The sequence below is a fragment of the Anguilla rostrata genome, chromosome 4 (genome assembly GCF_018555375.3).
Source record: "Anguilla rostrata isolate EN2019 chromosome 4, ASM1855537v3, whole genome shotgun sequence".
In the NCBI taxonomy this organism is placed as follows: domain Eukaryota; kingdom Metazoa; phylum Chordata; class Actinopteri; order Anguilliformes; family Anguillidae; genus Anguilla; species Anguilla rostrata.
The window spans coordinates 52977094-52999567 of record NC_057936.1 but is presented as its reverse complement, the minus strand read 5'-3'; the positions used below and the strand labels follow the sequence as shown (position 1 = coordinate 52999567).

The following is a 22474-nucleotide window of genomic DNA, read 5'->3' as shown; positions in this document are numbered from 1 at the left end:
CTCCCTCCGTCTGTCCCTCCTCCTCCTCCTCCTCCTCTCCTCCCGCCCCCAGAACCGGCCCGCCGCTCCGAACCCCGAGCACGTCCCGCAATGTAAAACATGCCGGCTGCCTAATCTCCCCAAAATGAACATGCTGTTCCCATTAAGGCCTTCTTTTTATATCAGTACCATACGCAGTCCTGCATGCGGTGACATCTTTAGCAGGCATGCAGGAGGTTATGAAATTCTACCTTGGGAGGATCTCACAGTGAAATTCTTCCCCCAGAGTGAGCTTTAATTTCCTTTCTCATGACCAAAGCAATTTGGCTTTCATTTAAAAGTTTCTCCGCTGCCAACAGCTAATAAGTGTAACAGGACTGTAAAACATTCGGAGACAAAAAAAAGATTAATAGTTTTATTTGAGAGGGACCCCGTAATTTAAAACATAAGACCAAGTCATGGTCCGTTATATAATAATTCCTATGTTAATGCTACTTTGCGAAATGAGCGCTTAACTTGTTTTTGCTCTGCTTGACCTGGCCGAGGAAAACGGCTAACACGTTTTGAATGGCATTCCAAAGCTGAATTAATCTCTGTTCCCCAAAGTGTCCTGTTTATATATGAAATCCAGAAACAGATGGTCGTGAGCTGAAAACCACATGCGAAACTTTCAGCATTAAAACTACCCGTATTGGAATTAAACGAGACGGTTGTACTTTTGGCTTTAATTATAGCTGGATCAAAGGTGGTTCAGAGCTTGGGTGCACAAGAGAAGCCCGGTTAGATAAATCATTATTGTGCATTTGAAAAAGACAGCCCCTTTCACCCCCACCCCCATTCTGCACTACCATGCTCGGTACGCACATTTTTGGGGAAAGTGTTTTAAATATGTCAAAAGTAATATTTACTCAGCTCACCTTTTGCAGTGTTCCACTATTAAATGCACAATTCTTTCATTTTTTTGTGTTCACTCAACCACAAAACACATTTCCAAGATGCTAAAGGTTTTGGCGTATACTTGTACGAGGATGCCTTGCTTTTGCGTGCAGAACACATTTTTTTCTGAGAACTTTCAGTAGCTTTACAAACCAATACATTACATTTACAAATACCACTTAATAAATAATGCCATTCACAAAGTCATTAAGTCACTCACTCAGGAAGTGAACAGCTTCCCCAAAGTAAAAGCAATACCTTTGTTTTACCGCTAGATGGTGAACAGATGAATAATTATTGGTGGAGCTACCACCACTGCCAGTCGTTGAGCAGTATGCTCTCCTATGATTGGTTGAAAGCATTACTTATTGTACGCACCTCAAACATTAATGTAGACTCTCCTGTAATAAGGGAATGCATTTAATACATATTATATAAATAATGCAAGTAAATTGAGTTTTTATTGTTATATTTAGTTTGATGGCTACATTTGTGCTTAACAAATACAGGGAATTGCATATCAGTTTGAACCTACATATGCTGTTGATACTATATTTGAGTTACTAGTTGGTAAAAGCACTAAAGAAACCTAATCATACCAGGGGAGAGATTTTTCAGGTAGTTTAACTTGGTAATATTTCCCTTTGAAAGACTTTCAAACAAGCACAGCAAATGAAAATCTGAGGAAATCGTTAGCTGGCACGGGATTAATAGCAGAGCCTTATATTCAGCAGTTGATCCAGCTGGCAAACGAGCACAAAAAAATGAAAGAGTGCCAATAAGCAACAAATAGAACGCACATAAAATGGCGGAGTGGCCTGATCTGTTCTCAGTGTGACACAGAACCCAAGCTGCTTTTAGGATTGGATCTTAATTTCGCCCCACTTTGACGGTAATAATTTGTGTCTCTGCTTCGGCGAAAGGTCCTGTAGCGTTTCAGGTTGTGTGGCATTACAGCTGTGTGAGTTTAAGAATGTACTAGGTTTCTTACTATAACTCCTTAGTTTAGCAGTTTCTGCTCATTAGCTAGTTTCACGAAAAAGATTCATTTAACTGCTGACCTGTATCTTTCTCTTAAAAGCTGCTCTCTGGCAACTCGCCAAATAATTATAGAACCATTTGGGAATAAAGGTTATAATGGCAGAGCTATGATTTTATGTACATGTGAATGGATTTCATTAAACATTCCTGATACCATTTTACTGCATAATTAAAGAGAGGCATTGTAATGAGTAAAACTGAATAAAGGTGAAATGCATGTAATATCAAATACTCAGAATATACAAGTGGATGTAACAGCACACAGACTGCTGTATCTGTGCCTGAGCGTTATGTGTTTGGTCTCTTGTGTTGTACTGCCGTGAGTATTTCTAATTGATTTCAACAGCCACATTTCCCCTTTTAATCTACACCCTCTGGAATTTTAAAAAGTGACAATTATATTTAATTGATCTAGGTGATTTTAAGGCCCAATTTACATATTTCAACTGATTTGAATATGCACTTGACTTGTTTATTGTGGCCTCGCGTGCTTGTGCACAGCAATCTAATGAAAATCAGTCTCAGAAAAATTACCATACTTAGAAATGTTACTGGATCAGGCCATTAAAACAAATCAGTCCTAAACTAAGCTATCATTTTCTTTAATCTAGAATAGGCTTGCAAGCTGTTAAGAAGGAATTTAGTTCATACAGACCTTAAGTCGCAATGAATAAATTGTTTGTTGTGTTTGCGGGTATAAAGTAGGAGATGCAAAACACAGCTGGCATCTTATATAAAATGACAGGCCAAGACGTACCCCTCTCCTTTTCTCAACAACCATGTTGATAGTGTGTGAGTGCACTCGTCAAAATTCACTCATTTACTCATTTTAAAAGTCATAAAAGATCCTCTCTGTCAGTTAATACCTTACCAGACACACTTGTGAAATTTCAGCATGATTTTTCTTGGTTCTTGTTGTGAAGTGGTGTGAGGCGTGTTGTGTTTGGGAACGGAAGCCAGTGCTTTTTGTCGCAGTAAACCTTGTGGTTGCTTGGCTGTTATGTACACTGTCGTTGACCAGAGTTCAGAGAATTGATAAACTTTAAGAGAGTAGTGCATCAGGAACCACTATTGGCTGCTGTGGCGATATATAAAACATTGTTGCTTCTTGGGTCTTCCACTCTTAGATTGTGTGTGTGTGTGTGTGTGTACTATTAGCAGAAATATCATTTGTGATCGACTTTTCCAAATTAATTAAATCAACTGTTTATGACATTAAAAGTTAAAACGGAGAAACAGCTACAATATGGAAAACAGCTATAATAGTTCTGCGTTTTATCCCTAGTAAGTTAATGGCAATGTCCCTGCTAAATATATCCTAGTGAATTGCCTCCCTGAAAATCTCACTGCCAAATCTTGGAGGGCAGCTATAATTCCCACAGCCCAAGAGGCCCAGAAGACTCATCATTAACAGAAGGTAAACATCATGAAGCTGAGAATTTGGAGAGGTGGGAGGCTGTGTGGTTTAACATGTTTTTGAAGTGGAGTCCCCCATTTGTAAGTCACAGTAATCCATGGCGGCTACGTGTGACCTAATATGGCTTCCTTTCTAACAGGTTAGCTTTTTAAATGCTTTTACATCAAAAACCTAAAAGGCCCCACACCGTCATTTTATTTTCCAGAACTTTATTGGTTCTTATGTGCTCAGCAGAAATTAAATAGCATTTTAGGAAATTGAATTTACAAAAATGCCAGCATATATTACATTATGTGTAAATGAATGCCTTGCCATTTGAAATTTTAGCCAATTATTATGTTTTATTTTGGATCCTGGCCTGATGTCATCCACATAATCTAAATCTATTAAAGCACTCTGATATCAAAGAGTCTGTTTCAGTGTGCATCAGGCGAGTCTATAGCACACAGTCGGTTTGATTATTTTGTTAAATTCAGCCATTTTATCTCCCAAGCAAGCAAATGGTAAACACAAAGCTTTTATTAAAGCTTTTTTATGCTTTTTTTTGTTGTCTTTGTTTAAGCAGAGCATTTCTGTGAGGAAATGCTGTATGTTCAGCCTTTTATGTTCACATAAAGATGCACACAGGCACACAGTGTTCAGCACGGTTAGAGACATGCAGTTTCAATCGTCAGAGCACTTAAATGGAGGGAGTTCAAGCCCTGGGTCCACAACAATGCCTTTGTGCATAAATTCTTTTTTTCTACATTCTGTGTGTAAATCTTTTCTTTTTTCTGCATTTTCTTCATTAGTGCATGTGTGGAGCGAGACCCAATTTTTTTCTGGCCTGTAGCTCAGCTGTAAATTGCCTGATGGACTAGCCCATGCATAAAGGCTTTTTGCATCCTTCGGTTCATCATCCATTTTTCAGGGCTTCACAAAAAGGAGATGGGATCTCATGGAGGTAATTATTTCTGAGACCATCCCTGACATGCAGCCTCCCCCCACATGTATTAAAAAACTGGGAGGGAAAGTAGCCCTTTGTCTGAGTCAGGCTTAAACAAAAGCTTGTCTGACTTTGGAGATGAACAACACTTTAAATGCTGCTGCCAGATACATTTGAAGCTGAAAGAGCCTGTGCCTTTGTTTCTTCTGAGTGATATTGCTGCAGGAGGTTTCTCTGCCGTAGCCAAATTACCAAGACTGCAGTGATAACCATTTACATAGCAGCTGTAGGCCAACAGCAGACCCTAATGGACACTGAGCACACGTCTTTGTGCACGCACACATCAGAGCCCTGTAAACATGTTTTGGTTTTCTTTTATTTATTTTTTTACCTTCTCCAGTGTGAATATGAGTATTATATAAAATATAATATAATATATGACATGTATACTCATATATAATTATATTCAATATAGTATCATTGTATAAAATTGTGTGTGTGTGTGTGTGTGTTTTGCATGTCTCATTACAACATGCACTTTGAAGAGTGTATTCAAGATTTCAGCAATTCAGTCGTTTTAGCTGAATTATTTTTAATTGACATCCTTGTTACAAACAACATAGATTTAATCATAGGTATTGTTTTGTCGCAGTAATGTTACTATTGATATAATACACCTGGATTAGTGATGTAATAAATAGATTACTGCCCTTTAGATGTATTTTATATGAGAAGAGATTAGCAATTATAATGCTGTCTTCTCATGAACATCTTTCTGGAGAGCTTTTCCGGTGTTTGCATCCATAATTCATGGCTAGTACATGAAATAAAAAAGGTAGACCTTTTAATAGTAATGTTCGAGATGGCTTAGTATTATGTTCCGTGGTGTTTGAGGGCACATTTTTTAACTTGAAACAGGAAGGCAGTCAGGGGTGAGATTTGATATATATTCTAATCGCTCCTGTCATTTGGTTAGCCAAGGGTGATGCGCTAATGTATAGGCAGCCATTTTCTTTTGAGTCCTCAGACAAAGCAGCAGATACACATGACTGCCAGCCCCTTCACTCTTTAATTATGAGAACTGTTTGAACGTGCCACAGGAGCACAGCGCTATTGGATTTTGGTTTTTTTGTGTGTGCCATTGTCTCACCTGGAGGCAGTTTGCAGTGAACTGAGTAATCGTGTATCCCCTGCAGGAGTGCAGCTGAACAGATCTTTCAGATATCATCATATGCTGGCTCCCATTTTGGTAGCACAAGTCCAAAAACAAATGGAGCATGTGTAATGTCTTAGCCTTTGTGCACGGGCCCGTCCTGTGGCACCCGTTTGTCTCTGAAATAAGGTGGTGCAGACTGAGAGAGCTTGTGGCCGCTGAGTGAGGATTGGCTGGAGTATCAAGGTTGGAATACCCCTTTCTGATTGGTGGGGGTAGGATCACATGATTGGGCGCGTACCGTTGACTGGATTATTTCATTCACAACTACCTGAAATCAAGTTATCAGGACATTTTGATCTTCGATTCATGATTGTTCTTTGTAATTTTTTAAATTTTTATTGGGAGGTCCTAAAAACTCTGAGGACTATCCCTTTTTTGTTTTGGTATACTTCCTGCTGAGCCCTGCTTAAAAAACATAAAATACATTTGGCTGATTTTCTCCAACAAAAAGTGAGTTTAATATAATACATGAATATAATACATGTCACATGAATATATGTTTGTTACAGGGTTAAATTACTGGAAAGACATCAACTGAGTCAGACAATACATCTCGAATCATTTATATAATATCAAGAAAGCCGCATATTTGTATGTATAATTATTTTATCACCAAGTACCAATTTAACCAAATATACGAAACCAATTTTTTGGACAGCAAGAGCTTCAGATTCCATCCTTCTAAATTATTCATCCTAACTGTATTATAATTACTTTGTGGGTTCCATGTACAAAAATTCCCTCTTTTTAGAAAGCGGTCGGTTTGCCGTAAGCTGTTTTCAAAATGGTATGTTATAGGAGTATGACACACAGGATTTTCTTTCCAGCAAGATCCCTTTTGAAAAGAGTAATACAAAAGTTAAATTGTTACCTTATGTTTTCAAAAACTGTTTGTGCCCACTGACAGTTATAATTTGCAGAGATTGCAATGATTACCCACATTAACATACCTGACTGGAGCCATTATATGTATTTGCAATACAAAGCCTTACTTTTGTTTCTTGGCCATTTTCTTTGCATACTAATTGTATTAATTTTGTAAATGATTTTGTTTTGTTTTTGTCCTTATGATCTGCAGGTAGCAGTTTGTTTTGCCTATCTGAAAGTTGATAGTTTTTTAACACAATATCTAATGCTCTAATGTACCCATGTCCATGTTTTCTTTTATTAAAATGCTCTTTGTTTATGCATTTTGTAGTTACATGTTAAATCTATGCACAATTCATGAAAAAAACAAAACTAATTGGAACTTGTTTAACAAAAAAAAAACATTATTTTCTGGGAATGGATTTCAGTATAGGCAGATGTTTTCTTATTCATAAATTATATATTAATATATTTTCAGTATTTATTATGATTCCTTTTGTTTTTTTCCCCCACATTCAATTGGATCAGAAGGGACAGATTGCAGTGCAGCTTGCAGATTGCATGGTGACACTAGTGACACTAACCATAGTAGATAGTACAATGGTTAGTGTCACGCAGCATTAAATTAGACAATACATTGTTAAAGCCGGGGGGGAGACGAAAAAAAGAAAAAAAGAAAAAAAGGCAGGACGTAGATTCTTGGTAACCTAGCAATTAACTGATTGCCTTAAGCAGCAGTGTACCAGATCACTGTTAATGTGAATCCATGGCCGTGCAAATAAACACTGATGGATTTCTCTACATGGGTAAACAGACACACTCCGGCCCCGGCCCCCGGCCCCGGCTCCTGGGCACACGCGGGGCGATGCGGTGGGTGGGCGGGCGGGCGCCGGGTCGAGCCGACGCGGCGTTCGACACCCTTGTCATTAACTATCATCTCCGCGAAAAGCCGGCCGCCGAATCCCATCGCTCCCGATTAGGGGTAGGACCGCTGATCCGCCTCGCCTTCAGGTGTCAGACAAAAGTTAGTGACCCCATCTTCCGCCGCGCGCCTCGCCGGCTGTAATTAGTCCTGACTCCCGCCATTACGCCACAGAGGACACATCCTGCCCGCGCCTCGGCTCCCTCCCTCCCTCCCTCCCTCCCTCCCTCTTTTCTTCGCTTTCATCCCTCCTGACCTTGCCTCTCTCCCCGCATTCATTGGCTGAGGCGCTCGCGTGGGCGGACGTCAGCTTTGTTTATTTTTTTATTTTTTATTTATTTGTGTACGGTGTACGCGTTTCTTTCTTTATTCCTTTCGAATGAAATTAAATATTGTTTCGCGAGGCTGTTTCATAAGGCGCACGGACGGTCGTCCTCATTCCCCGCTCGTTTTAGGGTCCAGTTCAGCCCTGTGTTGAAAAGACTGGCGTTTTGAAAAACGATATATGAAAAAGCGATTCTTCTTTTTCACCGCTGATCTCTGTCCACCTTTCTCTTTTTTTCTTTATTTTTTTTTCCTCCCCACACCTCATCCATCAGAAGCAAGTATGGAATTGATAGCCGGTATTGATTATCCATAGCATTGCCTAATCTTCTCTAACCGTAGGAAGCTTTGCAGCTTTAGCCACTGTCAGGAAAGGGGTAGTAATAATGCAGCTGGGAATTTGAACTTAATACTGTCGTCATGTTCTCTTAGCTGATGTGTTCTAAGGCAGGCTCGACTAAGGGGGGAAAGAAAGCCATTACGCATCCTTCTCTGTGTGATGGAGGAGTTTGCTGCTACCTGCTGTTTCTGTATTTAACCTATCTAATCAGAAAAGCCTGAGCCTACATTCCAAACCACAGAAATGGCTCGACGCTGCGTAAACACTACTGGACCTATGCTTGAAATATTTAACAAAGCAAAGGACCATACCTACCCGTAAAAAAAATCAAATCAAATATTTCTTGTCTTTTATTGTAATGGATTTTTTTCTCTCCCATTTTTACATCTGGTTGCTCCACTGATGAGTAACTGCCTCTAATAGGGACCCATTATGCAGGCAGATTGTTAAGTTGACTTGGAAATTTGCTTGTAGCTATTGCTGCATTTGAACTCTGTTAATGTATGTAAATTAAAAGAAGTCGGTCCTTGGGATTCTTCCTGTTTTAAATAAAAGCAGAATCTGATCAAGGCAATCTGCAGCCGGGGTGTTATCACAGAACTGGGGAGCTGCTGCTGATGAATCCTACCCCATAGCTGCTGGAGAGAATATTTTATCTCCCCTCTCCATCATAGAGCACTGCATTAAATAAGGATGATTCATCAAGCAGAAGGGCCAGTATTTTATGAAATTTGTCTCTCAGGGGCGAGTGTATTTTTAAAATTCACCGAGCTCCAGGCCTCGCAGGGAATGCATTCCAAACTGTGATCATGGTGCATTTTCATTTCTTTAATTTGTGCTTGCTTGTGTGCGTGTGTTCACTACTGTCGAGGTGCTTGTGTGTGTGTGTGTGTGCATGTGCGTGTGCATGTTTGTGTGTGTGCATGTGCTTTTGCATGTGCGTGTACGTGTGTTAATGTGTTTATGTTTGTGTGTGCGTGTCTTTGTGTGCGTGTGTTTTTGTGTGTGTGTGTGTTTTTGTGTGTGCATGTGCATACTTTGGCACACGCTTGTGTGTAAGGGAAGCTTGAAGAAAAAAAACAGCCTTAAACATACGTTACAGTAGGCTGCAGAGAGTGATTATTACTTTTGTAATAAATTAAGCATGTTGCACACAAAATCTTTTGAGACTTGTAAAAGGACAACAGTGTATGTTAAGTATGGTCATTAGCGAAAGGGGCCACATATTAGTGCTTCATAGTGTGTGTGATGTTGATAAAATACAAAAGAATTAGCATTTTGTATGGGCTGAGAAAGATTTCACATTCATTGAAACAGCGGTGTGGTAATTAAGGCCTAATTTATGTTTTTGAAAAGGCTGGGATCCACTTCAGATCTAGTAATTATAACCAGAGGCACCTAAAACAAAGGTCTCTTTTAAGAGTCAAGTATTCTATTTAAAAATAAGCACAGTTAAAATTAAAGAGAGGTGGGGAAGTGCTCTTCTGCGATGCTCTCCCTATGTGTAACTGTGTCGTTCTGTGGCCTGGACCTCTCATGTAATGGTAGACTGTTGCTTTCTTTGAAGCCCTGTTTTCCTCGGCGTATCTGACCTGACCTGCGTGTACCTTTCCTCTGTGTCTTAGAACGAAGAAGACCGTTGGTGTACAGGTGGACACTTAAGCACATCAGCATTTCTCGAATCGTCATTCATATGTTTTTTGGTTCCTACTTAAAAAAGAAGACATTCATTGATATAAAAAAGAAAAAACCACCAAGAAAACATGCGTGTTTTCAATGCAGGGATATCGGTTAGATTCGTTATATATATATATATATATATATATATAACGAATTGAACAAATGTAGCCCAGTGAAAGTGATGTGTCAAAAAGTAATTTCCAATCTTCCCATGCCTTGCTCAGTCCGTGTTTTTTTTTCATCCTCTGCTGTCCAGTCACATGCTGTGGCTCTTGATAACATTATCACATGCCAGTCACACCAATTCTCAGTGCTGCTCCTCCTTGTCATTTTTTTTCTTTCCACCAGCAATTAATTCTTCGACCTCGTCTCAGGCAGAAAGAAAATGCGTGTGGTTTATCAATGCGCTGCTCTTCTCTGACTTGCAGTGTAGTAGTTTTTATATGCATGCAATATGTGTGTATGTGTGTGTGTGTGTGTGTGTGTGTGTGTGTGTATATGTGCATGTTATGAAATCTTCACTTTGCCATTGTCGGTCTTGTGCTTGAAAATGGTTTCAGATCGTCAGTCGAAGATTATTCAGAATCGGTGACTGCATGAGCTTGTTTGACAGTTCTTTTTGTGGCTCTTTGAGGATTATTGTAATCCTTTTGCAGTCTGGATAAGTTAGATGTTTATTTTAAGTAAAAAATTTTGGTCGAACATCAGATCACGGTATACTGGCACTGTGAGGCAAATGCAGCTCTTGAAATATCGGCAGGCTTCCCCCCCCCACCCCCCCGCCCCCTCTGAAAAGGCTATTAAGGCATTGTCTTTAACATGTCAGACTCCGGCACCAGAGGAGGGAAATATTCAATCTGAAAGGCAAGGAGCCTGGAAGTGGTGCAATTAGGATTTTCAGCGCATGGTGACAGTCCTCAGTGACTCTGGGTGTCAGGTCGCTGTGGGGCCAGGAGTGGCAGGAGTGACATTCGCCCTTGCTGGATGGAAGTAATGCTCTGTTTGATAAAAGAAAACAGACAGTTTGCGTAGAGTTAACGGCGAGTGAGACATTCCTGTGGGTCAAGTGCTGCATTTGCATTTTGATGGGATGTTATCAAGTAATTAATGCACCAGTCAGAATTTATTACCTCAGGAGTGAATTGAAAGGTTCATTACAAAATCGGTTTCACTCCGAGACGGGCATTTCTTCTGGGTTTCTTTTTTTTGACATGTTGTTCTTAGCACTCTCTGCCTGTGGCGGCGATGGTGGAGGGCCAGCGAGGTGAAATTCATTGCTTAATAAGGGCATTCACTTTGAGTATTCTTGCGATAATAAATGTATACATCAGGGCTGCACTGCCTTGTCAGTTTAATTGCTTCTTGTGCTCCTTAACAAGCCAATCTTAATCAGTCTGGCCCATGTTATGAATAATTTAGGGATCAGAAGGCTTCATGCTTAATAAAATGTACCAGATTATAAAACTTGGAGTGCATTGTTTATAGAAAGCATACAGGCCACTCAAAGTTCTTCATTAGGGGAAAGAGAGGGAAAACAAGCGGTTGGTTATTCACATGCTCTGTTTTGAGCTGGAGCAGCTGTGTCCGCCATTGCCCTAACCCTCTCCACTTTCTCTGAAGGCCTTGACTCGGTCACTCCGTCCCTTTGAGGCTAGGGAGAGAATAATGGGAAATTTAAGCATGCTACGAGATTAAAGCTACGAATCAATGCCGTGTGAGAAATCATCATTTCAACAAAACAGTCTTTCATCCCCACCACACCACCCACCCCCTTCCATAATGCTAACAGGGTTTCGTGTCACAACATCTGTGTTGCTTTTATCACGTTGTAATAACTGTGGAAATGAGAATGTGCCCGGCCTGCTTCCGCTATCATCGTGAATTTATGCTTCTGCGATCTCCTGGATTGGCTTCTTCGTTAATATAATTATTTATTGTCAAAGCAACAAGGAATGGAGGCACACTGGACCGTTCTTCATAGCTGCCCTCTCTTTCTAGACTTTGATCAACGTGAACTGCATTATGGTCTTTGACCATAACCATCCACCTGGTATATGACAGATTAAACTATGATAAAAAAGCAGAGGGAATGACTGGCTCTTTTCTGATATTTAATTATGCATTTTTTCATCTATTACCATTTGTTTTGAGTATCTGCCGCGGGTTCACCAACATCCCCCGGTTTATTTCAACGACAGAGTCGCTTACCCACAATGCCCTGCTGAGACGTCATTTGCACGACCTGAGGAAATGTTGTTCTGAGGAAACAAAGCCTTGCGTGCGTTGAGGTAACCCTTGCACGAGCGTGTTAGCGGTAGTCGTGACGCCCGCGTTCGCGTGTCCGTGCGACGAACGGGGAGAAAACTCCGCCGCCTGGAAAGCGCGTGGAACGCTGTTTTTTTCCCCGCTCTCTGCTCGGCTGTCTCTCAGGACCGCATAAACAGCGGCAAACAATACTACACCAGGGCCCATCGACACCCCGCCAATGGACTGTCCCGATTCTTTGTTCTTGTTCAGGTTAATAGAAATTGAGGAGATGGGCAGAGGAAAAGCAGTGCAATTTTCTGCTATTTAAGCTTGGCGAAATGGCACTCTTCAGGAAGCAGTGAAAAGTATGAAAGTGTAATAGCCATTTTAAAAGTAGGAGTCTATAGAGATGCTTGAGGGATTCTAAGATTTAGGCATGCATCGAATTGGGAATGAGATAATCAGCGTTGTGAAATTGAAACCTGTCTGCTGCCTGCTGCTGCTCACCCTCTTACAGATCAGTGATTTGTAACACTCATCTTCTTCAAGCAAGGCAGCCTTCAAGATTATCCGCAACTGTCAATAGTAATTGCCAAAGTATTTTATTACCTACACAAAAATCAAAGGAATTTTATAACCAGCAGTTATCAAGTTTCAGTACAGTGGTATAAAAAATAAAGCAATTTTGTTTGGAATATAATCGTGTTTGGCTCGCTTTAATGTTTTCAAGGCATTTCCGTATGTGCCCATCTACAATGCTGATTGTGTTTAAGCCAGAGGGAAGCAGACACAGTGTTCACGTTGTGCCGTCAGAGGACAGAAAGAAAAAAAGAAAAAAGAACGAACGTTTCAAAATGCTGACGGGCTGATGCAAACTGATGTTTGCTTAATTGCCACAAAAACGATGGCAGAGTTAATTACATGTAAAAATGAGATGTCTGTATTAGACAGGGCAGCATACGGCATATCTCCCCTGTAGCCATATAAACTCCGGGGCCAAGAATGGCTCTTTTTGAAGTCGGTTGAGTTTTATTATTTTAATTGTTATTGGTATTGCTGTTGTTTTATTTTTTTTTGTTGTTGTTGTTTGTGGTTTCTTTTTTATTGCAAGATATATTTATTTATTTAATTTTGTTGTTCATCCACACCACCCCCACCCCCACCTCCACCTCCCTTTATGTGAAGGCTTGTTTCTGCTACTAATCATAATCGAGAACAATATCTCATTTTAATGCTTTATTTTATTATCTTTTTTTTAATCACGGTGCACACAGCAGAAATTAAAAAAGATATTTTACAGTCCAGGTCAGAGCTGTCAGTTTTAGTACGGCTGTATTGCCTATTCCATACAGAGAAGCTTAACATCTTAATCAGAATAATGGTGCCAGCGCCTGACATTGTATACACTATTAGATTAAGAGGGGTTATTGGTTGTTGAGAAACTGCCCGGTTACATTTGTAAAGGGAAGCCGTTGCCCCGCCGACACTCTCTCCTTGCACTGTGAGCAACTGGTAAGTGAGCAGCCGTTACATTATTCACCGGCGCTACCTGATCGAAACTTGGCTCAATAGCACTAAACCAGCAACCGCTTGAAAGATTTGTCTTACAAAACCTTGAAAACTGCTCTGAACATCCATACATTGATTTTTGTTGTGGGGAATCTCCCGAGCTTTGATGTAAAGGCAGGCTGCACACGTAGGTGAAGAGGGCTTTCCCCCCTCGCGGGAGAGGCCAATCGGGGGGTGGGGGATTTCCGTTAATAGCCCGGCCAAAATAATTAGTTGCGTGCGGGGGCCAGCGGGGCCCGGTCACCTCCTTACCTCGCCGCGCCTCCCCAGGCGCGCGCCTCCTGCGTATCGATGTTCCTGCGTTCCGCCCCGCGCTGCACCTCCTCTCCCCTCCCCAACTTGTGCCAGTTATAAAGTCACTTGTTCGTTCACACTGAAAACAAGTTTCCGTATGTTTAAAGCAATTATATGTGAACATTAACAGTGGCTGTGCCATAAAAAAAAAATTGTTTTGACTGGTTGCTGTTCTATTTATTGGAAAGCTGATGATGAGAAGTATAGCTACAGTAAGATTATAAGTAAGATGATAAGATTAGATGGAAGGGTTTTGGCCTCTGTGAAAACAATTAAAAATGGATTTACGCCTCCTGTTTTTAAATGGTGAAATCCCAGGTAGAGTGCTGTTATCACTGGTGAAATGAAATTAACTTTTGTAGTTGTGTTCTAAGTTGAATGAGAACTTATTGTGGGCCTTTATTATGAATATTTATGGCTGTGGTGTATGATAGCATTAAGTGTCCGAGTCAAATTCAGTGGTAAAATGTTTATGCATAAGAACCCCAGTGATACTAATGAATCTATTTTTAACCACATTCAGATGCAGATATAATTGGATATGTTAAGTGAGTTGTTTTAGAAGCAGGACCCTTTTTAACAGAGAAAAATGAGGCATACTGTCTGAAGCCATAATATGAAGAAAATATTAACAACGTCCAATTTGTTGACACTTCACTTTCACTGAATTTCCATGTAATGTTTTTTCTGTATCAAACATTACACAAGAGTAAGCATTTATAGACGTCCTTAACTGCTTATGACATCCAACTGCACACATAAGTACAGGTAATAAGATACGACTGCGGGCTTCTGTAAGCTGAGGTGCAAATTAATGAGCATTTTCAACAAACCTTCAAATGTTCTGCTGGCATTGTGACTGCAACGGAAGGCCGTATTGTGCTAGACTTCAAGTAAAGTGTTATCAGCATTTTAAAATAGATTATTAAAGCTTGTTGAAAATGCACGGGAATCATATCGGAACTGATATTTCAGCGTCAAGATGCAAGTAAAGAGTTTTCATTTCAGACATCTGAGCAAATCTGTGACTGTCCCCCCCCCCCCCCCTCACGTCTTTGATGTGATAAGGAAGTGTTAAATCAAAGCTCTGCCTAATTACACATCTTGGGACTGCCTGGTTTAAAGTCATTGTTCTTATTGTTCAGACACAGGCACAGAAGTGAGGGGTCTCTCTGCGGAGCAGACAGGCTGGCAGCTGCCAGTGTGTGCCACCTGCTGTATTTCACCGCATTAGCATAATCATCTCTTTTCTAAATGGAAATAATGGTGTCATGCACCTTTGTGTAATTGCTACTGTCATAATATATGCCAGATTATTCTGTTGTGTGATTAGATGCTCGGAGAAGGGCCACGGCGTCAAATTTACGCACAAGTGCCTTTGATCTGGGGCCTAGAAATGGACCGGAGCAAGGACATTACTCATTCTGTCGTTTCGGGGGCCCACAACGCTCCTAATGTGATTGTTACGAATGCAAATTAAAAAAGGATCGGGCGGCGTTACTTGTAAATCAAACTACGTCGATCCATTTCTGCAGATAATGTGTGCCCCGAGAAGCATTTTTATTTCCATTTCCATATTTACTGTACATGTGAATATATATAATGCATTTCATCGCGTGTGCATTTATGCATTTATTTTTTTTTTACGCACGCACCAATTATGAAAATAACCGGAGTGCTTTGGAAAAAAAAAAGCCCCTCTGTCTTCATCCCTCAGGTACACAAAGAGCTGCTGCGCATTAATGCGATGTTTGGTCCTGAAATATTTACCGTGTTAAAAAAGACTCGGATCTATAAAAACAGCCAGCGAGAGGGGAACGGAGAGGAAGAGAAACTACAGACCCCTACTGCACTAATGTTTTACATAATTAGACCACTTGCGTCTTCCTGGCAGGGGCTGCATGGCAGATAAATGAATAGGTAATGATTGGAGTGGCCAGGGGCGGCGTGGCCTTAGTGGAGCAGACAGAGGCGGGCAGCGCTGTTGCCGGGCGGCCGGTGTGAGTGGCAGCCGCCCAGGCCACTGTCAGAAAGGGAGCGGCCCTAATTGTGCCGGGGCACGGGAAAGAGGAGGCCAGAAAAGCCCTAATGCATCTCAACGTGATCGGCCTGCTGACATCTCCCCACTGCGGGGAACTGGATATTTTGCAAGAGCGGCAAAAATACATTCACTAGAATGCTGCATTTTTTTTTATTTTCTTTGCTTTTCTCCCCCCTTCATCATCCCCCTTCAACACCTCCCTGTATATGGACTAGCAATCTTCATTTTGATTCCTGGACGTCAGTTAGATAGTGGTCAGAGATGAGAGTTTGCTTTCATTTTTTTTTTTTAAGCCGTCTTTGGCTGATTGATTTTGGCGTGTGTGTACCTAGCGGGTGCCGTCCTGCATATGCACATTTTAACTTTGACACCCCGGCTCCACAAAACACTGCTCCTGGTCCGCCCACCCACCCAGCTCTTAAGGTGGATGATAAATTCTGAACAATCCACCCCTAATCGTTGTGAGCAGGAGGAAAACACACGGCCTTTTTAAAGCATCTGTGTCTTAAGCTGTCATTGATTAAATGTTAACTGATATACTCCAGTTGGCAATCTTGTTAGAGCTTCCAGTAGCCAAGATAGACAGTTTAGGGTCCCAGCTGATCAATATCGCAGATAAAGATTTCATCCATCAATGAGCTCCAAAAACAAAAGGTGTCTACTACCTGATTAGGTCAGTGGGGAGATCAGTCCCCTATGTATTGCCGACACAGCGCTCAAGTTTAAAGTCGATTGGCTACAGACACAGCTCATGTAATTACAGACCCCGACCAGTTCCGCAGATAACGTGCCTTTGACTTACCTCAGGAAAAAAGGTTAATCTCCTCGGGTCCGGTCATTGAGTTGGGAGCCTAATTTATATATTTATTTGCTGGGTTCTCTTCCTAACCCAGCCTCCAGCCGCAAGCTTTGAGCAAGCATGTCCACAGAGTGTGAATGAAAACCTGGTGCATACCAATGCCCGTGCAAATGGCCGAATCGATGCGTAAACAGCCGCTGCTGTTTAAGCGTATCAATAAATGTTCCTTTATTTTCTCCTGAATGGATAAGTGTCGCAGTTAAAAGTCCAATGGATCTCTTAATTGAAAGTTAATTTTAAATCAATGAGGAGAGTCATTTAAATATCGATCTTCTTTTTCTACTGAAATTGTTAACATTTACCCTCTTCCCGTTTTACCCCCTTTTTTTTGTAACAACTTTGTTTAAAATGTGATCAATAGTCCACACAGGGCAATGTATAAAAATTGACAGTGGCTGCCAGAATGCCTAGCAGCAGTGTCTTTGTCTCTAATTTAACTGAGGGACAGACTACATACATGTATTTTGTGGGATACTTTGTTGCCATTTCGATATAGAGAAATATACGGTAGTACAAAACCTATTTTATTTACTTCAGATAAAGTATGTATTTATATTTTGCTATATTTTTTTAGCATTGCAAAGATGATAACTAATATTATATGCGATTAATTTAAACGGGAATGAAATAACAGGCAAAAAATATTTTTCAGGTAATATTTAACTTTGATTACAGTGCATTTACTCAACACAATTATTTAAATCAAGAAGATTTAAATAGTTCAGTCATTTTAAGGCTCAGTAACTGGCAGAATGCTTGCATATTAAGGTCCCGTCTGATACAACTGTCACAGGTGTGGCTACAAGTTTATACCAGTTTTACATCTAGATCGATGCTTTGTACTGACTGGGAGGGAGACGTAGTGTAGTGCCTCTAAGTTTGGGTTCATACAGATAACTGGCACAGGAGCCTTTCCTCTGGACTGTTTCTGTCAGAATAATCATATTTATACAAAACATATGTCTGCTGGCACTCCTTTGTCAGAGTCTGTTAGGAGATATTGTAGCCCATATGACATTGTTTATAAGTAATCAAACAGTCATTTTTCCATGTTTTTATGAAGCTGGAGGAACAGACACTCTCCTGATCCTCCCTCTGTACATATGCTATCTCATGTGCTATCCTCCCTTTGACTTACTGTACTACAGGTCTCGGCCGAAAAAAAAACGTTTTGTGATTTTAAGGGCAGAATCGGTGCAAAGCGACTACTTGCAGCTTGTGAAACTGTGAAAATTGTATTGGAATAAAAATTAAAGCAGATCTAAGTCAAGCACTTCGGTTGGTTAATATAACAGTAATATTAAAGGTAGGAAGAAGAAATGTTTTTCACAGACTACGTGGGTAAAAACAAAGTAATACTACGGTTTTGCATTACTGGGTGTGAAATTCTTGTTCTGTTATCAAGGAGGACCGCAGTAAAAGTGATTTGTTTTCCATTGGGCAGCCCCACCCCTTCAAAAAAAAAAAGTAGAGTATTTATGCTGTCCACATTTCTTGTAGGGCGGAAGACTTTGTTTTTGTTCTCCCAAATGATGTCACCCAAGTTTGTGCTGAGGAAACCTAAGCTCTGTTATTATAATGGTACAGTTGACAGGAAAGTGGAAATATTATTGTAATTATATTTATTTTTCAAATGACTATTGGATTTTTCTGCCTGTTAATCATTCTAGGATTAAAGCGTGTTAGCATTGTGTTTTAAATGGGGACCCCCCCTGCTGTAGAAAACCTCAGCAGGGAACAGTATGTGACGGATACCTGCAAATGCTGCCGCTTCCTCTGTTTCAATAAGTATTTCAGAGAATTTTACTGCAGCATGACTGTCCTCACACTGGAAGCCATTTTAGTCTGTTTTCTGATGTCATTTGCCTTGGTTTATATATTTTTAATATGAGCAACGAGAAAGAAAACAAGAAACTGGGCTGTAAAAACATGAAAATAGTGAGATTTGGTCTCCTCAGCTTCATGTGCATATGGGTTTCACATGTGAGACCTCTGTCTCCAGAAGAGGCCTTGAGATGTGACAGATAGATCTTATTTGTCTGATAGAGTTGACCAGGGAAATGGAGCTACAGCTGGTTACTTCATTAGGTCCTCTCATTGATTGAACCCCGCTGAAGTGATGCAGCAGGCTCCTCCGATAACTGCTGGTAATAGAACAAAATGAATTCTTATCACAGAGATTGGAAAGGCCATTAACCCTGGCCTCCAGTGCTTTGTAGAAGTCACAGACAGGAAGCTGAGCAGTGAGTGGGAAAACTGTTTTCTGTCCAAGCACAGGTCATGTTTGGAGGATGTGTGTGAAATTTCCTCCCCTTTGCGCTTCTGTGCAGATGAAATGGTTACCCGGACAGATGTTTATAATCAGCCAAATAAATATTGGACGCTGAATGACATATATTTTTTTAAATGGGGTGGGATGGACAGGAATCTGTTTAAATTATTTTAAAATATGGAATAAATCCTTCTATGGTGCCTGCTGACTATGTCATTTTTGTTTGAATGCCCTGGGTGATTAGAACTGCTCAAATGCAATATAGAAGTCATGTAAGAGGCAGGTGTCTTGTGGTTTTCACTAAGGGGGCTTTGAAGAAGTATTTTCAAAGCATTACATTTGCTGTTAGGAGCCTTTAAATGGAAATACGCTCTCATGCCTATGGTTTAAAAAAATAATATAAAAGTTAAGACAGTGAATTTTCTGTTTGTGAAGCAGAAATAAAAGCTTTAATCCTCATCGTGTTTATTTATATTGAAAAGGTGGATACATTATACATTAAGGCTATAAGACAATAAAGGAAGTTGACAGAAAGTCAAAAAATAAGGGTTGGGGGGGTGTATGAATATGCCAAGTGACTATGTGCCCCAGTGCTGATACAAGCATTTAACTTGGAGGTTTTGTGTGTTTGTTTTGTTTCGTAACAGTAACAGCTCATGTGGCATCCCCACCGCTGGCAATGTGTGTACTGTATGAAGGACTTGGTTGTCGAATGAATAAGGGCTTCGGTGCCAAAGTGTTTGCTGCCTGTCGGCTGTGTTCATCAGACCAGATGCAGGCTGCCAGAGATATTTTCATAGCCATGTGTAGGCTGGGCTGGTTATTTTACCGCTGAGCTTTACTCTTAAAATGTCCTCATAAACGTTTGCAATCTAATTTCAAGTACAGTTGCCGAGCTGAGTGGAAATTGTGATTTTTTTTTTTTTTCTGTAGTTCCCTTCATATGGTTCCTCTTCAAAGGTTGCCCAAGGTAGTAGTTATTCAGTCATTTGCTCAGATGTACCTCAGCATGAAAAGGAAATGCTCTTGTTACATACAATTGGTTTAACATTTAACATTTTTATAGAAAATTGAAAGTAAGCACAGCACATGTGGCATCTGGAAGAGTAAAACATATTTACGTAGCCATGTCAAGCAAGCACTGCGCTGTTGTGGGTTCTTCATACAGTATGCCCCTTTAGGTTACATTGATTATCAATTTATTACCAGTGTCCCGGTGATATAATGTGAGCGTGTTGTGTTGTGTTGTGTGTGTGTGTGTGTGTGTGTGTGTGTGTGTTGTGTATATGTGTGTTTATATTTTTTCTGTCTGTAACCAAAAACAGTCCCTTTACACTGTCTGCATTCAACACACCTATTCTGTAGAGTCTTTTCTTTAAATATATAACCAGGAGACAAAATTCTGTGCAGTTCTGTAAACAAAATTATATCTGTAGCTTTGTAAATGCACAGTACAATAACACCAAGGCCAATGGTATGTCTGTTGTATTTACAGGAAGTGAACATGTTGCTACTGGAGTCGATGCATTTTTACTTTGTACATTGAAGTGAACAGCATATACATCTGCTTTTAATGCTTGATGTATTATTGTCATGGTAAGACAAGCCATTATTGTCAGTATATATGATATATTAATATAGCGCTAAATGGAAGCCTTGTCACCTGACTGGAAGCCCCATACACAGTGCTGCTTTGTTCAGAGGGATCGCCACTGCTGATGAAATGAAGCATTAATTGAAGAAAGCTTGGAGAACTCTGTCTTTTATCAATGCTTCATTGTTGGGAATGTGTGTCTTTCCATGGTTTTTTTCCTCCGATTAAGGAAAAAACAAAGGAAGACTTGCAGAATTCCATGTGAGAAGAATGCGTGGCACAGAGCTATCCCAGAACAGCCATTATTCATTGGTTTAGTATTTCCACCAGCAGTGTTTTGAAAAGCAGGGTGTTTGTGTCGAAATATCATATTAGAAAATGTACATCAAACTATCCTTCACAAAGGCTTTATTCTTGGAATTAGGATTTTGAAATATTAGTGAAGCCCTTGGAACATTTTCACTAATAATCCTTTCTACTTAGTGCTGTATAATATAGGTTAATGCTAAGGTACTTGGACATCTCCTCAGCAATCCCTGCAGAAAATGAATATGTAGAATATGGTTGTGTATCCCTGGTTTAGTGTCTGCCACTCCCAGGCTTAGCTGCGTTGGAAATGAGGCCCGCTTCTCTGGGTTGATGTTTAGTATTTTAGACATGGTACATTAACAGCATCTGGTTAAGATCTAAATGCTTGTTAAATACGCTGAAATTTGGAAAAAGAGGGACTGAGAAAAAATTGGCTGGGGGGTGGGGGGGAGTAAGGGAGTGGAGGCTCAGCAAGTCAGTAAAGGTTATTATCCTGAAAGTATTACAACTGGCCCTTAACTAAGTAGAGCACGGGATAGGGTTTCAAAGATTCTTCAGAATCAGACGGCAAAATTAAAAACACGAGGTTATGGAGGCCTGCATCACAGAGAAAATCAGCTCCTGGGTTCCCGTGGTAACTCGAGAATCAGGGATTTGGAAGAAACTGACATTTTTCTCACCTTAACTGTTTGAGGCTAGCTAGTTTTGTGGTTATGGTAGTCAATGTTGGAATAGGAATACTTGTAGAGGCAGTAGTAGTTACAATACTACCAGTCTAGTTTAGGGGAGCAACTCTTGAGGGATTGATCGATTCATTGTTTGAATTTTAGATTAATACAGATTTGTCATTAGTTTTATTTATGTTGCTGTCAGTAGTTTAAAAGAAAGAAAAAAGAAAGAAAACACTTTTCTGCATTAGTGAACCACACTGCTGTTTTACAGAAGAAATTAGCTATGAAATTTGAATACATACTAATGTTTCTTTGCCAATATGTTCCCACCGTAAGACAGAATGGGTCAGTCTTTCACTGGACAGATAATGACCCGCTCAAGCCATTATTGTACCCGTGGGGAACATGCTAGCCCGGTCCTTAGGTCAGACATTAACTGTCACAAAAGGACAGGCCCAGCTTTTTAATGAAAAGGAAGTATGATTTTCCTCCTCCCTGCAGAACTGTGAACATGTCTTTTTCATACAGAGCTCCTTAAAACAGAGAAAAAATATATATTCTCAATTTGGACTATAGAAAACATATTGTAAATCTATCAAAACATGTTTTTTTTTGGTTTGTTGTGGTTTTTATTTGTCTTGTGTCCTTTGTTTTAATTTTAGCCCTGGGTGTGTTTTGCTGTGTGATTCAGACCGCTGCAGAGTCCTTTTATGTAACCCAGGGGGTAATTGGCCTTAAATAGCTTTCACCTTCCCCAGTCAAAATGCCAGCCCTGCTCTGCTTTAATGTTATGACTGTCTCACATCAAAGGCCGTCGGTCCGGTTTGGGGAACATCGCTTACGAAGGGGCAGTCTGACCTCCCAGGATTATTTGTTTGTGGTTAGGTTCGGGCCTGAAGTTGCATCCTCAGTCCTGCTGTTAGCGATTAAGTTGATGGCTAAAGTCTACGCTGCACTCTTTTCCCCCCTCT

At 40.4% G+C, this 22474-nt stretch overlaps 1 protein-coding gene across 3 annotated transcripts in view; it reads left to right on the top strand.

Annotated features, from left to right (window-relative positions):
- The window catches only part of zfhx4 (zinc finger homeobox 4), a 79965-nt gene that overhangs the window by 37641 nt on the left and 19850 nt on the right, over positions 1-22474 (top strand). The gene's annotated exons all lie outside the window — the stretch shown is intronic.